At 37.4% G+C, this 6,000-nt stretch overlaps 1 long non-coding RNA gene across 1 annotated transcript; it reads left to right on the top strand.

Moving 5' to 3' along the window:
• Positions 1-238: 238 nt before the first annotated feature.
• On the top strand, positions 239-1,730 carry LOC140691470 (uncharacterized). Its single transcript, XR_012067100.1, has 2 exons — positions 239-289; positions 1,502-1,730. It is a non-coding gene; the product is annotated as an uncharacterized lncRNA (long non-coding RNA).
• Positions 1,731-6,000: the final 4,270 nt, after the last annotated feature.

The following is a 6,000-nucleotide window of genomic DNA, read 5'->3' on the forward strand; positions in this document are numbered from 1 at the left end:
TTGTTTACAACTAAGAACAGTGAGGAATACCATAGCTGGAGTCTGTTTGGTTCAGGAGAGTTTGGTTCAGGAGATACGGGGTTAATTTTGTCCCAAAGCGGTTTTCATGGCATCCTGGCTTGCGTTCCCCAGAGCAAGGGCTCCACAAAGGAGCAAAGCAAAAGCTTCAGTGGCCTTTATGACCTAGCCTTGATATCACACAGCATTACCGCCACCATAATCTGTGGATCCCACGGGTCAGCTCTCATCCTGTGTGAGAGTAGATTATGCAAGAAAGTGATGACATAAGGTAAAGATTATTGAGGCTCATCTTGGAGACTACCTATTATAAAATAAGAGAAATGTGATTAAGAAGAAGGCAGTACTTCTCCTTCTGGTAATAAGACATGGAAGAGATCTTAAGATTAGTATGTTGGGATTACTGGGAAGAATAGAGAAATAATTATAAAGAAGCATCTCGGGAACCTAGGATCTAGATTTGAATGGAAGAGAAAGAGTGGTGGTCCCGAGCAGAGCCTAGCCCCTTGGGGGTAGATTTTAAGAGAGTAGAATGTAGAGGAGAAAAACCTGAAGGGCTGGCCCTGGAAGGTTTCTACGAGACTCTTCCTCAGAGCTTTGATCAGGAAGGGATCCTTTATATTTCCTAGAGATGCTCCCTCTAGGGCATAATTCTCACTTCATCAAAACAGAAAGGGATCCAGGTATAGAGGAAAATGCTATTTAACAATAAAAATTGTGGACTAGTAAAAGTAGTAAACTAGTAAACCTTGTGAATTAGTAAAACTTGTGACCACATCTTCATGGATGTGACACAGGATGACAGTGACTAGACTGGTACCACGTGACTGTTGCTTATACCAGGTCTGCCTTGTTCCCTACCTGGGTCCTCTGTAAGCAAGAATCCTGTGGTCACCACCAGGGCCGCCATTGCATGAAGACAGGGAGGGAAGAAACCAACTATTGTTGAGCACTTAGCATGTGCCAGGCACTGGGTTCAGTAGTTTCTACACACGGATCATTCAATACACTTGTCTGCGTCTCCCAGAGGTGAAAAGGGGGCTCAAAGTAGTTAAATGTGGCAGAGTCTGCTAACAGTTCCCCAATATCCACCTTTTCTTTCTCCTTGTAATACTAGAACCTCCATGGTTTTAGGTAAGTGCATGACTGGCCAATGAGAGATTACAATTCTCAGTCTCCCTTGCAGTTGGATATAGTCAGGTGGCTCAATAAGAACCAGGTGACAGGAATTGATGAATGTACCTCGTTAGGTCCCTCCGTTTAAAGGAATACCTTCCGCTCCTAGATTCCGCCCCACCCCACCCCCATTCCCTACAGGCAGGAACGTAGATGTAGTGTTGAGACACCTGCCACAGCACAGGTAAGACCACGCCTTGCGGCACGGAATTGCCCAAGTCCTCCAATCAATAACCACCTGAAGCTGCCTGCCTACCAGCTTGGACTTTTAAATGAAAGAGAAACAGAGTAATGTATTTTATTTCAGCCACCGTTAGTTTGATCTCTATTGAAGCAGTTAAACCAGTATTCTAAGTCATACATGAGCTCGCCAGAGATCACCCAGCAGCACATGGCAGACCCGCGACATCTTCGCTTTCGAGCCTCACCTCCTGACATACGCTTTGACAAGGAAGCTGTCCTTATGCATGGAGAGTGTTATTTTTATTCTTGGTGTTCTCGTGTATTCTAAGAGCCAGATAAATATTTGAAACTGAGAGTGCATTCTGACAATTTCATGGCCTTTTTTAGTGAAGAACCAAAGCTACAGTTCCTCCAGTGTTGAGCACAATCTATCTCCATTACGATAAATGTTAACACTTTCTTTAAAAAAAAGTTGGGCTCTGCTTATGCTGTTTTGAAGTTCTGACTCATTTTCTTTGGAACATAAGACTATTTGAGGGGTGTGAAATTTACTGATTGTTTTCAAATGCGGTGTTCTCTGAGCACATTTTTCCTGTACCTTGTACAAATGCCTACCATCTTGCCATCTTTTTATAGCTTTTCCTATTCCTACTAAAAATAGGAACACGTATAGCTAATATTAAGCCAATACCTACCGGTAGAGTCATACTGGTTGGTAACAAAATATTGAAATAGTTTCATATTCCTTAGGAAACAGCCAACACCCTATGACCTCTGAGGTCTCCCAGCTGCTCTAGTGTCTGTGTGTCTCCTCCTTCGGCACTCCAGATACCCCCAGCACCCAGAACCCAGCAGGGACCCTCCAGCTCTGTGATCTGAATCCTTTTTGACTAATTGGTACTTGTACCCTTTTCATTGCTATCTATTTTTAATGTCAGTTCTGGGAGCATGTCCAGACTATGGCTGGCAAAGTAACTTCATGATAGTTTCTACAGCTCTTCATTTCAACAATGTCTTTGGCAACCCTTTCAGTACAAAGATGTTACCCCTCCTGAGAGTTTTATGTCTTCTCAAAAACATTATGTGTACTTCTGTAATTCAAGGCACACATTTTAAACTTTCTTTTAAGGCTTTCCCACCAAATCCCCACTTACCACTTAAGTATTATGCTAACACAAAATTGCACTATAGGGAAATACATTAAGAATAATTCAAACTTATTCACAGCTGCTCTGTAGTTTAACCACTTTTCCCAAATAATTTTATGTTCTCGAAATGAAAAGTCTCCTGTTTGTTTTCATTGTCAAATTGTGTTCTCTAAAGCTGGGGTCCTTCTTGGCATAAAGCCACACTCACATTGGTAATCATGGAACAAAACCCTACTTAAGTAGACTGTAATGTGTTTCTCCTTACCACCTTCTGACAATTATAACAAAATGCATACAGCTTTTATTGTCAGATACAGTAATCTAACTTGAAAAATATATTAAAGAGTGTATGATATAAAGCATTTAGCACACTGTCTGGTATATTATCAATCCAATAAAAATTAGCAATCATTATTATTGTTGTTATTATTATTACATATCAAAACTGCATATCTCATCCTGTTACCCTCCTCTGCTTAAGGTCCTGTGTGGTTCCCCATGGTTTTTCTGAACAGTTTAGTGGGCTTGGTGGTCAGGCTCCTGGCTTCCTTTTCAGCCCTTATCTCTCAATACTCATGATTTGTCTCCCCTTTATGTTCCAGACATAAGAAGTGACATTAAGACCCCTAACTGGACCCTGTCTCACTTACCTCTAGGCTTTTAAACATATTGCTCCCTTTGCTTGAACACTTCACCCAGGTAACTCTGATTCATGCATGAAGTCTTGGCTTAGATGATGCTTCTTTCGGGCAAGTCTGGGTACCATTCCGTTACTTGCCCAATTCCTAGATTAGAAGCACTGTGAAGGTAAGGAAATGACCTGTCTCTTCTCCCTGTTGAATCTTCACTGAGGCTCTCCATTAATACTATGATGGTTGAATAAGTCAATGTTTAAAGAAGAACTTGTGCTTTCCACATGAAAATAATAAATCCTTTCAGTTTGAGGAAGTTCACATATACCCGAAAATAATAAAATACAAATATCATATGATATCACTTTTATGTGGAATCCTCCCAAAATAACACAAATGAACTTATTTACAAAACAGAAACAAACTCACAGATGTAGAAAACAAACTTATGGCTACCAAAGGGGGAAGAGGAGGTGGGAGTCTGGGATTAACAGATACAAACTACTACATACAGAAGAGATAAACAACAAGGTCTTACTGTACAGCACAGGGAACTATATTCAATAGCTTATAATAACTTATAATGAAAAAGAATATATATTATAACTGAATCTCTGTGCTGTACATCAGAAACTAACACAGCATTGTAAACCAACTATACTTCAATTTACACAAAAGACTAAAACAAAACAAATCTGTATTTATTTTACTATATGTAAATATATAAAAGCCTATTACACTTATACTACAACCTATAAATGGAGAAAAACCTATAAAATAGGGAAGTATATTTACTCAATTGTATTAAACTTTGAGGACTGTGAGACAAAGAAGAAATTATAAATATGTATTAATATAATTAATTTTTAGTAGTAGGTTAATAGGCATGCAGTTATATAAATTTTATGCCTTTTCCCCATTAAGCACACTTTCAGCAGATTTCTTTTAAACAAATCTTTTTGAAATTTAAAAATGCCTGGGGTATGACTGAATATACTATTTTTTAAGAGATGACATATATTTAATTTACCACTTTCCTAAATGTCATAATTAGAGCATCTTTAATTAATGTTGGTGTAGGTATTTTTTTAATCCATCTATCATGTCATATGAGATATAAATATTCATGTATACATTTAGAACTAAAAGAGGTAGATGAATTTTAAACCTTAAAATAGATTGTAATTATTAATGTAATTAATTACATCATATTAGGAATTTTCTTTGAATTTACTTACGTATACCTGGTTATATTTCTATTCTTACATGGTAAAAATTTTTCTGTATTTTCAATGAAAGCAATGTGACAAACACTCAAATAATGACTTAGTTCAAAATTAATGCCTGAAAATAAGAGTGGGGCCTCCAGCCTTCTGAATATTTTTTTGAACCAAATGTCTAGAACCCTTTTTCAAGCAAAAACTGAATACATTTCTTGTTACAAATAAAAGAGAATTGCTGTCTTTAGACTATGTATAGGCTTTCCCACTGGGATCTGAGATCACATTTTCTGAAGGAAGCAGGCAAATTTATCAGAACTACTTGTTTTTATGGAAAAATAGTCAAGTAGGAATGGATTATTCAATTGCCTGCCTGGAAAAACATATGGGGAGGGTTGCAAGTAAAGATGTTCAAGTTTAAGGAGGGGAAAGGAGTCAGATCTGTTGAGGTAGTCTTGAAATGAATCAAAGATACAGAGTTTCCAGAAATAAGGAGTGATCAAAAGAATAAGTTACTAAGTGAAAAGGCAACTCACAGAATGGGAGAAAATGTTTGCAAATCACATACCTGGCTCATCCAGAATGTGTAAAGAACTCTTATACTCAACAATAAAAAGACAACCTAATTTTGAAAATGAGCGAAAGGATTTAACAAACATTTCTCCAAAGGAAATATAAGTGTGGCTTATAAGCACATGAAAAGATACCCAATGCCATTTTCTTTAGGGCAGTGTAAACCAAAACCACAATTAGATAAAACTTCTCACCACTGGACAATCTTTAATCAAACTAGACACAAATCTGTAGAGACAGAAAGTAGATGAGTGGTTGCCTAGGTCTTTGGGTGGAAAATGAGGGGGAATGGGGAAGTGAGAGTGACTGTTAATGGGTACAAAGTTTCTTTTCGGATGATGAAAATATTCTAAAATTAGATGACGGTGATGATTGTGCAACTCTGTCAGTATATTTTTAAACCTGGAATTTACACTGTAAATGGGTGAATTGCATTGTACCTGAATTACATCTCAATAAAGCTGCTGAAAGGGAATGAATTACTAGGTATTTTATCACATTCAGTTTTTAAGCTTTTACTTTCTTTCTCAAAATGTGTCTCATCCTTTTAACTGGCCATAATTCTTGAATAACATGGATGTTCCTTGTACCTGAGTAAATTGTGTTGAACATATTCTATTTTTTCTCGTAAAAACCAAGTAACAAACTTGGCATTTTCTTTCTTCCTCTTTCTGGTGTCAAGGATTACTGTTCTAAAATTGAGTGTCTAAATGAGGCAATCTGCACAGAGATATTTGAGTAATCCTCCAAGTAGGCAAAAGTTATTCTTCTTATTCTGCAAGACTTCCTAACCTATGCCATACGAAATCTGCTCGCACCGCAAAACTTCTGCCATCACTCTATAAAGCTCACTAATGTAAAGATTTATGACTCATTAAAAGAGCTTCTGGTCAAACGTTTTTGAATTGTGAAATCTATTTTTTTTTAAATCTGAATGCAATCTCTCATTCCCATTTCAGGCACTCACGCATCTCCAGAGCTAAGAATATAAGGATAGGAAGACAGACAATCTCAAAATACTTGATGGAAAAACAGAAACTTCTTTTTCTA

The sequence above is a fragment of the Vicugna pacos genome, chromosome 35 (genome assembly GCF_048564905.1).
Source record: "Vicugna pacos chromosome 35, VicPac4, whole genome shotgun sequence".
NCBI lineage: Eukaryota > Metazoa > Chordata > Mammalia > Artiodactyla > Camelidae > Vicugna > Vicugna pacos.